Here is a 16,980-nt window from a genome sequence, read left to right as displayed (position 1 = left end):
TGACTGATTTGCAAAAGTTCCCATTTGAGAACATGAATAGCAGTGAACAGTTCAGCATATCTGTACACACAGTGCATCAGAGAGGGAATGTATAAGTGTAAAGACTATTATCCTTGCACATCATGAGGTCTGCTTCTTTGTTTCTGGAAAGACTGCAGAGTTGGCAGTAAAGACTGTCTTGTTCCTGTGTGTATGAGCCAATGCACTGAATACCCATGTTTCTCCACAGTATTAAGCTGTTCCAACAGTGGCAGGAAGGACAAAGTGTTTGTGAGAGATCTGCATTTAATCCTACAGGGTTTAGAAGGCCACTTTTTGCAATGATAAAGACTGATTTAATGAAGCTGTTATAATTCTAAAGCTAGATTTTACTAGACACTCTTTTTTATTAACTAATGAATTTACAATGTGAAACTCTTGCAGTACAAGACAGAGAGCATTTCTTGTCCCTAGTCTTTGATGTTGACTCTCAGCTGTATAACATTCCACTACAATGATATTTCTGGGGAAAAAATGTGGGAAATGAAGTGGTTTATGGTGTTTTTATCAATAGAAAGAAGAAGAATAGAAAAAGATTGAGGGAGGGAGATGTGTATTGTTTGTTTTAGTCACTAAATTTTATACTGAAGAATGAAAGGTAAATTTGATTTAGTAAATGGATTTTTAGATTGTAATGATGAACATCAATATGCCAGCCACTATCACATTTCCTCTAAGTCTACAGTCCATAATCCTGCCCAGTTCTCCTAAATAGGGATAAAATAAATCAGATACCTCAGAACAGGAGGCAAAGCAACAAGGCAACAGGATCAATAAACTAGTGAAAAAGAAATAGAGTGGGAAAAACCAGGTATTTTCCCTGTACCAGTGTCCATCTTTCAGCTATGATAGATAATTATGCTTCCTTGGTTTATTTTTTCTTTAGCAGAGAAAGTTTAACTTACTATTTAAATAGAGGACAAAAGTTCTTTTGGCAAAATGTCTTTATTTGAACTCTCTCAACTAATTGAGAAGTAATGAGAGTGGTCAGTCATGAGACAGGAAAAGTATCTATGTGCTCCTGCTCTAAAAAAAATGTTTTATGTCCACTAATCCTTCAGAAGAATCATTGAATTTGATTAAGTTTTTTGGGTTGGTTTGGTTTTTCGTTTCTTTTTGAGGGCATGATTGATTCTTCATCTCTCTCTTATTAATGTTATCCCACCTTGCAGAAGAATAAGAGCAACCTGTCTATATAATTTTCAGATTTAGATGCTCACACAGAGGGAGAAAGGTATTACTCCTAAACTAATTCCCATATTTTGCATCAGGCAATCAGTGCAAACATCTTTGGCACAGGTATCATAATACTGGTCCTAATATCAGACATGTCTTTTTGCAAAATTGGAGAGTTATATTCTAATATTAAATGTAATACATTCCTTGAATATATTCAAAATAATTTGATTTTCTAGAAATCACAGCATAGGCAAAAAACAGCACACAGAAAGGCGGCATCTAGTCTCTCCTTATAAGAGGGTTCTAGTAAATTGATTAAATCCAGTAAAAACGTTGATAAACAACTGCCATCCTAAAGTATCTGTAAGAAAGGAATTTCAGGTTTAAGAGTCTTCTCAGTTTTAACATCTTGATTGCTTAATTAAATGCCACTCTGGTAATTTTGAATGAGAGCAGTCATGGTGTCAGTTTCTGATGTGGAAGTCACATCAGCGGTGGAATCAGATCACACTGAGATTTTAGATCCAAGTAGGTGGATGAGTACTGGGATAAGGACCCTGCTGAGACCTGTGCAGCACTGGCTAGCACTCTGAACCAGATAAGTTTAGGTGCCAACAGAAGAGGAAATACAGCTGCTAAGATTTAAATGGTTTTCTAAGGCTGCGCTCCAGGACCTGGAAGAAATTTAGATTCCTAGCTCTCCATTTAAGAAAGCATATCTGTAATTCTGATTCTTTTGATCCTCCTCTCAGAGTTTTAGATATGAGAGGAATGATTTTTTAAAGCAAAAGCGTTCCCATTAGCCACCCCTCCGTTTAATGCAGAGCATTTTCAGAGCACACAAGATGAATTCCCTTCAAATGAAACTCAGCTGTACTTCCAAGGAGAGTACCCAGTGAGCCTGCAATTGCTAATAGATGTTAGATAAGATTTGACTAGAGCTAGTCTAAAATAAACCTTTTGAGATACATTTTGTATAGGTGTCATGTCCTCAGTTTCAGTTGGTTTTGTCCTTGAAACTTGCTTCAACTAGCTGCTAAGGTGGAAATAACCTTTCCAAATCCCAGATCAGATTCTTTTGTTTTCTGCAACTGTTTCAGCGTTAACATAATAAATACCTTGTGGTAAAGAGAACATACATCTCATGAAGGTCTAGGAAAGCTCTTACTTCTCTTATTCTGGCCCTCCCCCACCACCACAAATGAGTGCTTGTCACCATTAGCTGTCTTGGTTTAGAGTGATCCAACATGTTTTGGGGTTTTTCTTACTTTAATACTTGCTTCCTTTAAGCATCTAAAAGATAAATCTATTTTTTCAATAAATTAAACAACAGCAATACATAGCTACTTTATATTTTTCCATTGGCTTTGCCAAATAAAATGTATTCCTAAATTTGGCATAAATTTTATCTGCTTGCTTCTGTTAGAAAAGAACAGAATGGAACATTGGGGGTTTTGTCTTATATAAGCATACATTCATTAAGAATTTGTATCTCTTGCACAGACTGAGGTATTACTTATTCCTTTATCACTGAAATTGGTAATCTCTAGTGTCCTAGATTACAATATAAAATGTAACCGAAAGTATGTATTCTATGATCATCTTCACAAGCTGTTAAAGCAGGTGGGGCAGTGTTTGTTATCTCCCACCATGACTCATCCCTGATAACTCCCACTGGGGCCTATTTCTGTTCAATGGGCAATCAAGGCCCCACCGCAGGACTCATAGAATTGCATCAGCCCATTGTGAGATGCTCTGCCCAAGGGGGAGGAACCAAGCATTCCCACCTGGATACAATCCGGGGTTTGGAACAGCACAAGGAATCCTTACTTACTGGATTCCCTGAGGACAAGAGCTACTACTGGACTGTCAGGTGAGGACCAGACCTGTCTGCAGGATCACTGCTTCAACTGGACCACTTCACCACCCTGACTAACAGGGTGTCCGGTTGTATCCTGACTCTGTCAGTGTTCTTGTACTATTGCATTTATTTAATTTTCCTGTTAAATTGTAATTCTGATTTATGATCTCCCACTGGTTTGTTTTCAAATTAGTCCATCTAGGATTGCCTAGACGTGATCTAGCTGGACTTGTTTTGAGCAGGGGTTTGCATTAAATGGCCTCCAGAGTTCCTTCCCAACTTAAAGTATGCTATGATGCTATGATTTTGTGGCATAGCAACATTTATCTCGGTTGTACCTGCGATATAGAGTAACAACTCCATTTATTGCATAGCATTCCTACTAATATTTTTGCTTGTTTGTTTTCTTCTAATGCAGTTGAAATAGTGGACATCTCATCATCAAACCTGAGCTTAACATATGATCACTTGCATTATATGAAGCAAAGAACACCTTCTGAAGAAAGAGTCTGTAAAGAAGCTGAAGTATAATGATGCGACTTGCTGAAACAATTTTAGACAGAGATTTTTACATTTGTTAATGTAGAAAGAACAGTATAACATATAAGCCTAGGTATCTTTTTTCAGTGAAGTTATAGTAATTCTATACTGGAAATTTCCACTTTAGCACAAATTTAAAGTGTACTGAAATTGTTTCATAAGTCAGAAATAAAATAAATGTAGCCTTACTCATGAGATAATGCGGATGTGTTCAACTGATCCATGCTGACTGCACTAACATTTTTGACCAGTTTCAAACAACCTCTAACTGCAAAGATAGGCTATTATGCTCTCAACAGTCAACTGCATTTTTTTTTTTTTTTTAAATCTGATTTCATTCATGTAGGAAAACTTAATAGAGCCCATTTTCAATAAAAGTATTAAATAATTGCATATGCATTTCGTTAATTAACACGGTTGGAGTTCTACAACAACTTTCCTGCTCACCTTGCTGAAAAATATAGCTTCCAGAAAAGAATTCAAATAAGGATAAATATACAGGTAGAAGAGTTAAAGTGGGAAGGTAAATACAGGCTTGCCTTCTGACAGGTTCCTGGTGACATCAATCCTTGTTCGTTCTGACACAGGGTGCACAGCTGGATATTGATGACTACAGCTGGGACTGCAAGAACCAAAGAACAATGGATCGATATGATACATCAGCTTGTCTGTTCTGAAAGAGTGGAACAAATTTAATTGAATAAAACAAGATTTGTAAGTACCCAGCTACCCTCTGATGTTAGTGACTACCTTAGAAGACAGGACACGAGTAGTTACTTGCCTCTTTAGTACGATATTCCTATAACAAATATTCCTGTGCTTGAAATCCACAAACCCTTGCACATGTCTATACCAATTCATCATGACTGCTGTGTCCCTAACAAAGCACAAAGCATAAAAAACCTGAATAATTTGGTTAGTAGTGTTATTTTTAGGTCTACCACATAACTGTTTAACTATTTAAAAATCTTTTTTACAAGCTACCGTGTTCCCATGACAACAATTGGTGTCCAACAAATAATAAGGTTCTTTTTTATTACTTGGCAGGAGATTAACTGGAAAAGGTCAGTCAATATGTAAAAGGAGTGAGGTTATTTTATTTTTTTGACTACCCCTTTAAGAGTGAAGTGAGCCCTGTTGGAAGAGCAGAGCCATGAGTTAGGAGCTAGACACAGTTGGTGATATCAAAAGCCGTATATTAGATGTTCTTCTGCATGTACTTTATGTTTTACTTAGTTTGTTTTTCCCTTTAATCTCTAATAAAAATTATCTCACCTGAAAGATATTTGCTATTAATCTGGGAGAAATCAGAACTGAACTCATTTAGAGAATTGATATCATCCTCTGAAGCTTAACAGTGTGACAGGACAGGTGGAAATCCACTGTGTTTGCACAACAAGAATCTAAAATAGGAGACTCTTCATTTTCTTTGAGTATGTTTCCTTTAGGGGGGCTTCAGAAAAACAGGATATATATACTTTTTTTTTTTAAAAGTGGCTGAGACTGGGATCTGCTTGCTAGTTTTATCAAGGAAGCTGCATCAAAATGTAACTTCAGTGATAAGTAAATTTATGATATATGCCACCAGAGCCTTATCTCTAGCATGGAAAAAAGTATTCAGTTAATGTTCAAAAATAAAATGACCATAAGGTTCAAGCAAAATAGCCAACTTATACATGTTTATACGCCTTGTTTCAGCCCTAAATAAACATAGTTCAGAGACGTCCCAGCAACAGATTAACAGTGAAAAGCAATTCCCCGTGACTGCATACATTCACTTTAAGGATTTCTAATTTGCTAAATATTTGCCTACAATTTTCTGTCCAATTTCCTTATGTATAGTTGGGCTTTTAATTTGCATTCCTTCCTCATCATAGTTTACTCACATTGAATAATGCTTTTAATTATTTTCCTTTGTATAACTCTCTGAAATATAGTACTTGGAATGGGGAAGATTTCAGTTGTTCAAGTAGCTATTGTAAAAGCTGGAAAAAAGCCACATCTCTTTTACCATAGCTGACACACTACATTGATCTAGCAGGAAATCTGTCTGTTACTGAGACAGATGGGGGAGCTCTGGGACCCGGTTTAACGTGGTTGAAGCTCCTGCGGATGCTGATATCGTACACTGACAGTAGCTGAAGTCTGAACAGCAGAGTTTACATGCCTGAAATAAATTGTTTTGATTAGAACCTTTAGGAAAGAAATTCATAAGGTACAGTTTTATTGACTACTTGCCAAACAACATAGACCTGTGCTCTGTAAGCTTGTTTTGTTCTTGTAAGTCAAGCACCAACTGGGCTCTTATTTTCTAAGGTTATGGACTTACAGCATAATACATTATCATTTACTCTGAATTATTACAGAGAGAAGAATCAGAAGCAGAATGCACATTCATTTCTAACTGTAGTTGACCTTAGGAAAAATATTTTTTTAAAGTAGTCTATGCATTTTTTTATCTTCGATGGGTGTATGAGAAATTTGCTATTGATAAAAATGTTTCCAGAACAAAACCACACTTATAAAGCAAATTTGTGGCAGTGATGAAGAAAAGAATATAATAATCACTTCCAAGTATTATCAAAAGTGTGCTATTTTATCATAGAATCGGGGGTGGGGGGGGGTGTGGGTGGGGTTTAGCTGCAATTTCAGGTTCTGTTTTATTGACAGTGAGAGACCACTCTCTTTGTGGCATAATGCTATTGTGATCACCTAAAAAGAACTGAAACAAATGTTGCTCAAGGCACAGCTAAGATTTTCTTCCCCTAAGCAAAATCTATGTAATATTGTTGTCACTAAGGCCATTATTTGTTGTGCTGTTCTTTTGGAAATTAGTATGTAAAGGTAAAATTATGTTCATTTATCATTGTCTGTTCTGGTCTAATGCATTTAAATGCATAGTCTGGTTGCTAAAACAGAGCACATGAAAATTTGCATTATTTTGTACCACTCCAGTGATAGAGTTCTGGCTGCTCATTGCCACGTTTATTTTTTAAATCAACATCTTCTGAAGATTACTTTTATTTCAGATTTCTTATTTTTTTTTAAGGCATAGTAATTTGAATAATACTGAAAACCAAAATAAAACATAACAAAAATACCCCAGAAGAAACCAAAGAGAGAGGTCATTAGCTGAATCCATAAGCAACAAGGTAGCTTTATGAATTTTCAAATCTGCTACAGCATCAAGCTGTTGCCTCATGCCCAGGTCCTCCAGAATATTGATCCATATTTTTATTGACAGTAGAGGTTAGATAGCTTTTAAACCTTCCAACAATGAACATTACCAGAGCTGTTTTATGTTTTGTTTCCCACTTAGCTGAGACAATTTATTTTCATAGCAGAAGCTGAGAATAACAAATAATAGATTTCAGAATATCCCTTTTCTCAGCTACGAAGTAAGTTGCTTGATGCAACACATTACTGACACATGACACTACATGACAAAAGTAACAAATTGACACTGTGGTTCAGACTGGGCTCAATCCAGCTCTGATGAGGGCTTGAAAGCCCTCTGCAGAGCTGCATCATGTCACCTGAACAATCCATTCCTCAGGCAGCCATGTGAATGAGAAAGCTTCCTGTCCTTCAGAACCAGTAGAACTACATCTACATATTAGTAACAGTATCTAGACAAAATGTTCAAAAGAAGTTAATTATGTGGCTGGGGCTTCATTGCTCATTCATTCCATAGGATTCTGTTTCAACAAAATATGTTTGGTAAATTATCATTTCTTAAAAATAAGACAGCCTCAGGCAGCCCCATTATTAAGCCAGCTTGTGTATTAAGCAATCATACTGCTAGGAAAAAAAAGGCAGCCTATTCAGGCTTCTGATCTGAATCATCTCTGAAATAGGCTTTCTCTGTTGACTGTGTGCAGGAACCTTAGTGAATAATCTATATTTAGTTTGATTGAATATTTCACCACAAACCCTCAACCATAGCAACTCATATTCTTGTTTTTACCTAACTTGATGAACTCTTAACAGAGTTTTCAGAAGTGAAGTCTTGCTGTTATGATAGTACAGTGAGATTGTTGTCTCAAAAACAAAAAAAAAAAAAAGGGCCCCAGATTTTACAGTTTATTAGTAGTAGAATAGAAAATAAAATAGAAAATATCTTTATGTTTCTGTGTAAACATGATTATTGTTCAAAGACTAAAAAAAAAAGGTAACAAAAAACTTGAAAAGACTGATAGAAGGTTGATAAAAGTAGTAACATGGGACTGTCGTGGAGGGAGGCAACCCACACCACCAAACAAAGACCCATGCTCTTAATGTTACAATAGTGATAGCAGGGAGCAGGACAGATTTCTGTTATTTTCTGAGTGCCAAGGAACAAGTAAATGGCACTAGCCCTTCACAGTCTCCTCTGGAACAAGAGAACATCAAATGGTTACCTAACAGACAGTGGTGGGCTAAATGAATCCTTGATCTGGGCTACTGCAGTCATTATGTTATGGTTTTGATCTACTGACAAACCAATCTATATAAAAAGTGAGCCCGAGTATTTTTTTCCCTTATGTTCTACGTAGGATTGTGTTTTATTATCCAGTGCAATTGCCTTTTTTCAGGAAGATACAATAATAGAAAAGAGACACAGAGGGTTTCCTCAGAAAGGCTATTTTAATTTTCTCATTTATACAAAAGCAAATCAAACTGAAACATGAAAATATGAATTGTTCATTTTACTTGGCAAATGCAATACTCACTGTCTTGTGTGAATTGAACTCATCGCTGAGAACATAGTGTAATTTATTAAAAGAGCTATTGTTACGTTTAAATGCACGGATAACCAGGGAGCATGTCCATCTGCTAAGGCCAGACTGAATTAGTTCTCTTCATTCCCTGTCGAAGCTGAAAGCACAAGAGTTAGTTGGCTCCTTCCAGTTGTCTTGGGTCCTAGTTTACCATTCCCAGTCTCTTTGTTAATTTAAAGCCAGAAGTCTTGGAAAGTGATTTTCTTACTAAAGGCACATGTCTAAAGATACTGGTTAGTCTATATTCTGGAGAGAAAGTACTGTTTCAAAGGATCCCGTTTCTTTTGTAAATCTGGGGCTTGACATACTATAGAATCCATATGAGCATACCTGAACTGACATCATTGGAAAACGAATGGCAATGTATTTAAGTATCTGTGAATCATTTTTGCAGTTCTATACAATAAACAGATGAACAAAGCATAATATGGGATAGTTACATTTTACAAACTTTGATCACATTGTAGTATTTCTTTGGAATATGTCATCTTGCCAAAAGGTAAAAGGACCATATGATCATCTAGAAGGCAGCATATGCAAATAAATATGGTAGCAATTAAAACATATGTTTAATCTTCCCACTTCATCAATGTAGAAAGCTCAAGAGTTTTTGTCCACACAAGCCAACAAATCTTAAGGCTTAAACTGTGTTTCTGATACTCCCTTTTTTTTAGTTCCATAGTTACATATCTCATAAAAAGCTATACAGAATTATTTATTTTTAAATAAATTTTAGAAAAACTCCTACTGAGGGTAAAACTAGACATATACAGGCAAATTTAAAGTTGAAAAGAATTGCCTAAGAATGTACTGAATTTGTTCACCAAGTTTCACACATCATACGTGGTCTATTTATACTGAAATGAGACAAAATAGTTCACAGTTTTGACAAAGTATAGGAAAGAGGCATCAATCATCCCAAAGGACAACACAGTGGAGCATTTAAAAGTTGTATTTTATAGATACAAGGAGACAGAAAATCTTCCACGCCTCTAATAATTTGTTCCAGTAGTTAATTAGACATACTCTTAAACCAGTGTGTTTTATTTCTTATCTGAATATAGTTACATGTTTACTTCAATACATAATTTTTTAGCATGCCTTACCCCTCCAGATTACACAGCCCTGTAATGATATGTATTTTCTTCCTCTGTACCTACTTAACAGAGCACAACAAAATCAGTTCTCAGCTGTTTTTCTAAGAGCAACACATATTAAGGTGCTTTGGGTATTTTTGTGGGCTTTTTATTTGCTCACATTATAGCATTTTCTACATATTTTGAGTGACTCCTGCCCTTTGTTTAAATAGATTGCAATTTTCAGTCCAAAAAAAGGAGGCTATTCCAAAACTCATGTTACCTATCCCATGTATGTTGAATTTGGGCATATTCCACTGGCTATCTTCTCAGGGATCATTTTTATCTCCTCTTTTTGAGGAATATTCATTCTGGACCTAGCGTTATGTTTTTTTCTTCCATTATTTTCTTCCATAAATTACCATTTCCATGAATGGCCAATATTTTTTTGGGGAGGGAGAAAGAGTCAGCCTCTGGATAGAATTTCTCTCCAACCTTTGTTTAGATATCACTTGCATTTGCTCTCCTTCCATTTCATTGTCTTAAGATAAGAGCTCAAAGCTGGTGTCTGCATTAGCAAAAAGTGTGTCACTAGAACATGCACCTTTAGGGTACTGGGTGTACAATATTTACACCATTTTTGGGAGTTTGCTTTGCAATGTGTCTGTGGTTCAAATGCTTATTAGGTTTTGTGGTACATCAGGCACACTCCTAGTATTTACCTTCTGACTTAGGGTCATTGGAAGGGTTTCAGTGTGAGTGCCACAAGACCCCTTATATAATGTTAAGCAGTGCATGCTGCTTAACATTGGAGTGCTAAGGAAAGTTGCTTTGAAGGTACACTCATGATGTGAACTAAAACACAAATGTAGACATTCATTAGAATTTCTGGATCACTCTTCCAAATAAAATGTTATCTGAAATCACTCATTTTTTGTTAGTGCTTAAACTTTTTTGTCTATTTTTTTTTAATATTTATATTGATAATTTAATTTTGGAAAAATTTGAAATGAAACATTATTTCAAAATCAAAAGTTGAAATATTTCAATGTTCAGCTCTTCATTACCATTTTTTAATTGTTAACTTCACCAGCTAAGTTTAAATAGAACAAATGTTATGAATATACTGTTTGAAAACAAAATAATTTTATCTAAAGAGAGAAGAAAAATTGCACATCAAATTATTATCTAAGCAACCATCCTTAACCATAGCTTTTTCCTCATTCACTACTACTTCAATGTATACTCATAGCAGAGACCTAAATGAGGGAACAAACCCAAATTTATACTGAAGTCTTTGGGTCAAGTTGTAACGTAATCCCAAAACTTACCTTATTTAGGATAAGTCACAGAAAAAACCAAATGAATCATGAAGAACAGAGCAAGAAGTCATCAGTAAGCAGATAAAGGGAATTTGTTAACACTGCCCAATACAATGATAAACTATTGTTATTTTTCATAGCTATTGTAATGCAACAATTTATTTTGAAATTTATTTTTTACTGTATCCTGTGAGGGTAATAATTTTTTGGTTTATATAAAGTGTTGTTTTAATCAATGTTAATTAAAATATGATGCTAGTAAAGTGTCTAGTATTTCTCTAGTGATCCTATTCATCTGGTCTCTGAGGGCATAGAGGGATACCAGATTTTTAATTGCTGTTTAATATGTTTTTTATGAAGAGTAGAATGCTTTTATAAAAAATTCTTTTCATGATTTTTTATAGTGCAGTCTGACAAATAAGCAATTTGAATCTAAGAAGTCTCCTTCTACGTAGAGTGTTTGCTACTTGGAGTAATAGCCATAACACTGGAAGTAATTCTCAGGGCAATCCTTTGGAAAAAAGTATTTCTAGGGATGGTCCACATAATTACAGTCTGCACAAAGGAAACCAGTGAAAGAAATTTGATTCAGTCTACACTTTTTATCTGAAATATGTCAGACTAGAAGAATAGGGTAAAAATAAGTAAAAATAAATAAAACAAAATCCACATGAGAGTTTTAGAACTAGATTCTTGTCTTCTTTACCTAGAGTTGGAATTGTATGTGAACCATGAATCTACTAACATGCTTTATGGACATGCAGTTTTTAAATGTAGCAGCATGTTCATATCACAGAATCAGAGAATCACAGATTCATATATGTTGGAAAAGACCTCTGAGATCTTTGAGACCACCCAATATATTACAGAATGATTTGACAGATGAAACGAATGTACTGATGAATCAGTTCTCTGCCAGTATTGTCCTCACCACTGGATGACTCAGGTCCACTCTAATTTCAGGATGCAGTGGATGAGGCTGAAGAGAACTTCTGAAGGAGTTTTTCATTTATCAGTTTAATGGTTGAAGTGAAGTGTTAGAGTTATAAAAAGCCAATGAAACAGATCCAAAATGTGCAGAAAATAGCAAGAGGTTTGTCTTTAAAATTGGGAAACAAGAAATTAAAATGTTGGCAATATCTTGAAAAGCATTTTTGTTCACCTTTGTTTCCTTTGAATGGAAAGAACAAAAAGGGGTCATAATTGATCCTGATCTGATTGCAGGTATAAGAGGGACCTCATCTACACAGGACTGGAAAGTTATCTAAGTGGCAATCATAAATCTCAGTGCCATACCATGTGAGCCATAGTAATGGCTCAGTTTATGCTTGTGAACACGATTCAGGATAATGCATTTCATTCTAGAACAGAAATTATTATGTGTGTATCTTTTTTATGAGAGGTTTTGGATTTCCTTAAGAACCACTTTTTTTCCCAAGGCGCTCCAGACAGTTTGACATGGTCTCCAATTGCAGTAAGAAACTCGTTCAGTATTGGAAGCAGTCAAATTTGGATAAGAATGGAAATGAAATGCATTTTCTTTCTTGGCTGGTTAGTTTAAAAACAAAACGTATAAAAAAAGAGGTTGTTCCTCTGGTCTAACGGGGCTCAATTACCATCTGTGACAAAAAAAAAGTGAGTAGAATATTTAATCTAACTATATTATTTAGGAATCAATCAATTTAAACAATTTGTTTTGAACCTTACTCAGTATACAAACCTACTCCCTTTTATTTTCAAAATGTCCACAATCTAAATTTTAGTTGCATCAAAAAAAAAAAGAACGCCCCGCAACAGATAGTGGAGTATATCTTTCAACAGCATTTCTCAACTATCTTTCGATTCCATATGAGTGCTAAGTTCACTTTTAGTGTCAAAATAAGGACTAGCATTATCTAAACACTTTGAATAAATCATTAATATAAATATATAGATAATACTTTAATTTCATCAATCTTCAAGTATGTTCATTTCACAGTTAATACAATATTTCTTAATTAAATATCTCTGTTATTCAACATTCTTCCTTCCAGAAGGATTTTGTGAATCCAGTCTATAAAGTGGACGCACATTGACCTTTTTGGATATAGTAATAGTATTGAGTAAGTTCTTAAAACTAAGTATTTTCTGGCTTGTTCTTTAGAAATTACCTGAATCTCCTGTACTTTGAGAATTTACAGTTCCTTCCTGGAATTTTATTAGATCATAAACCTGAATTTGATGAAATGAAAAACAGGAGTACTGAAAAATATTGTGTGAGGTTTCATCTACCTGGCTGTATTGCAGTGCCTTAAGTGAAGACTTGACCCGCTGTTTTCCCTCTGAAGAGCTGCCTTTTAATGTTGCAAATTGTGTGTCTGTTCTTTCTGCAAAACAAATGAGATTGTTCTTTATGCAATCCACCAAAAATAATTATTTTCCCATAGAATAATGGAAATAATAGGACAGTCAAACAACTACTCAGGTTCAGGAAATATCCAAATTGGGGGTTTAATTTTGCCTTCAGACATTTGATCACCATTCCTATTATACCACTGAAAATTAATTTATTAGTCTGAGGGCAGCATTGGCCCTATATGATTAACGTGTTCTGACAAATTAAATTAGGTGTAGAATTATTCAATTTGTTTTCTTTTTTCTAGTGATCAGCTACTGAATACATCACACATCATCAGTGCTTTCCGCCCAGTCTTTGTCCATAAAACTGGATTTAGTAACTTCTTAACAAGAAATTTATTATTTTCCCTGAATATATATCATATCATTGACAATACAGAAGAGGAAATTTTTGTTCAAAGCAACAAATTATTCAAATTAGTTATAATAAGCCAAATGGATGTCAACATGTTCTATACTGCCTCCTACAATTACTATGATAAAAGACCCATTAAGAAGTGAGGGGTGAGGCCTCAGGGAGGCGTTGTCTCTTCAGGAGGTGAGGAACTTACTGTCATTCATATACTCTCTTTAGATGAAACTTTAATCTATGAGGAGTCCCTGCCACCCTTAAACTAGAGTAATAATTACTATGTGAGATTGTGCCACAGCCTGGCCTAATTATTAAGGTCATTGTAAGTTTTCCAACTGACTTCACAGCTTGCAGAATTAAAGTTTATTTGGGTTTTTTTTTCCTAAATAGTACTGGAATTACATGACACAAGATGAAGCTAAACTGCCTTTCTTTGGTCTCAAACAAGTCTGTGCTTTGGGGGAAACCAGTCACTTTCTCCAGGTAACACAAGGAGGGGCTGAGTCCAGCAGACAGGAACCCACGTGAGGAAGTTAGGCATATCCAGTATTCCAGGCATGCAACAATGGCAATTCATAAGAATAATGCTAAATGAACACAGGAAGATTGAGCTAAGAGGGCTCCTGGATCAAGTTGTCTGCTACCATAGGTGTTCATCCCACACCTTGGAACTTGCAGTTACAGGGAATTTGGTGTCTTTCCCACCTTGGAAGGCTGCTGTAGAGCCTGGAACTTGAAAGGCCAGATGAGCCTCTTCTCAGAAGTAGGCCTTGAAGTTGATGATATTTACCACTTCTTTCCTCTTGGTCATATTAATTACATCCTTCTGCAACATGAACTCTTACAACCATACACAGTATTCAGTTTATGATCTCTTCACAACTCCACTTAGTCTTTTAGTAAACTAAATGCTATTGTATTGGCCTTTAACTATAGCAGAGTGACAGATCATAGCCATGCTGTGAAAAAGTGTTACAGCCACTGAGTCTTTTCCAACTAACAAGGTCTTGGTTATAGATATTTTGCTTTTTGTGTGATCTCTCATATGCAAACCCAAATATATGACACCATATTTTGTGTTACTGGATTTTATGTGATAAATAAGAGGCCTGAGAAGGCACTAGTCCACAGTTCCTAGTCCAAACTGATGGACCGGAGTCAATGAGTACAAGGGTCTATCTTCTCTTCATATGACTAAATGTTTACTCACAAATTTTATGTCACCATCTTGTCTCACTTGCAGATGGTAGGAAAAAAACTGTGGTCTATTCCTTTAAGATGTACAGAAGGAAGTGCGTGTGAAAAAGCACATGAGTTTAAAGATTATTGTTTTATAACACTCCACTCTAAGAAAGCCATTTTCAAAAATGGAAAATGCGAAAGTGCACTTTAAATGTATTAAGGTATGTTAAAACATGGTGTTCACTTTCAACATGAATAAATATAAGCATTCTGTATGTATTTTATGATGTATGTATTTTGGGAGTAGGACAGATATTTGCTCTTTCATCAGTAGATGTCCTATATAACATCACAGGTTAAGATTTGTTAGCCAATTCTCTCATTTTTAAATGAGTCAGTCACTACCTTTTTAAAAAAGAAATCATATAACAGAAAACATCTATAAAACTCTCACTTCATTTCCGCTGATCTGATAGCTTTTTCTGTGGAATTACAAAATGCTAAATGGCTCATGAGGGTGAACCATAGCAAATAGAATCCTGATGTTCACTTTCTTATTATGCAACAAGACTGTGAAAACGTCCCAATAGGTGTAAGAGGAAAATAGAATGAGGTGATAAATAATTTATAACTAGAGAAAACTAATCAGAACTCCTCAATTCCCATTGTCCCAATACAGGTGCTCAATTACTTCCTTGAAGGGGCCAAGAGACCAATAACCTGACGTCTGGGATATAAATGAATTTTATTATTAAGGAAGATATTAAAACTTATATTAGTACACTAAAGTAGCTAATCTAAATTCTGTACAGAGTTTCTACCAACCTTTCCTGTGCCCTTCTTGATGGGGCTGCTTGCACAGTAGTGAGTTTTGCTAGAGCAATCTGCTGATCTTATGTAAAACCAGTGATTTCACCTTTACCATAGTCAGTTCTCGTGCAGTCTCTGTGAGGTTTATAATACTTTTTTAAATTTTCTGTATGCTTATCCTGGAGATTTAAAAGAAAAAAATATCTTTATATATAAATAATATATATGCATTAAGTAAAACTAACATAAAAGTATCCAAGTTTTTCAAACAAGACCATCTTCAGAGTTCATTATTCCAACTACAACTGCCTACCCAAGAATAATCATGCAAAATTTCCAGTGCGAGCAGTGCGCATTGATGCAGAGCTGACTTATTTGTAAGTAGACTAAGCATGATTAAGGATGGGAAAGAAATATTTGATTAGATACAGCAAGGCCGATCATAATTTTTTTTTTTTAAACCTTCATTAAAAAAGTAATAGTAACTGTCATCCACATGTTTTGTTAAGTAAATTTTTTAACCCCCAGCCTACCTTTGGAAACAACACGTATACAACATATCACTGTTCTTCAAGGTAATTTTTGTCATCAAAAAGCACATTTTCCTAACTGAATTGTGCCTGGTCCTTCTCAATGCTCTGCAAACTTCCTTGCCCTTCTGCATTTTGCTTGAATTGCTTTGGTATTGCATGTTTGCAGTCAACAAGTGGAAGAAATGCTAGATGTTTATCTTATTGGGATGTATGACAGAGTTAAGAGAGGGCTAAAGTAGCATGTCTAGTAATAGATATTGTGTTCCTGGGTAATAAGGTTTTAAAAGCACAGATGAGAGGTGTTTATGAATAAAACCCCCCAACAAATAGTTGATTCTTACATACCCAAGCATGAACACAGGTATAAAGCTTAAACTGCCAGTGTGATTCTCAAGATTTTAAAGTAAAAGAAACTTAAGATGATAAATCAAGGCTACCAATAAGCAGTCTCTTTAGACACAACTACTGAAGTAGGTAGTATTTGCTGAATATGGTCTGTATTCTGTGATCTTCGGCACTGTTTTCCCTAATGTAATACTATTTACTATGTTTCACTTCAAACATTGCAATCTCTTCCCAAAATACTGCTCTCATGTGAGTTTCACAAAAAGGATATGATAAAGAACCAAAGTGCTCTTACTGAATTCACGCTCTGAAATGCAGTGGATTGCTAAATATCACAAATTCTGCTCCTACCTCAATGTACTCTACCATTTCTTCCTGAATCCTTGCTCAGCTTTATCCAAGTTACCTTTGTAGCTTGTAACATTTCAATGACTTGGTTTATTTCTTCCTATCAGTTCTGTCTGACTTTTAAGCAGTCCTTGATTCAATTTCAGATATTCTACTTCACATTCAAAATACTCAATTAATGTACTATTTTAGTGCTGCTAACAATAACTCAATGTACTCAAAAACTATACATGAAA

This window comes from Corvus brachyrhynchos, unplaced genomic scaffold, assembly GCF_000691975.1.
Source record: "Corvus brachyrhynchos isolate BGI_N302 unplaced genomic scaffold, ASM69197v1 scaffold80, whole genome shotgun sequence".
Classification (NCBI taxonomy): Eukaryota; Metazoa; Chordata; class Aves; order Passeriformes; family Corvidae; genus Corvus; species Corvus brachyrhynchos.
Note: the sequence above shows the minus strand (reverse complement) of the source record.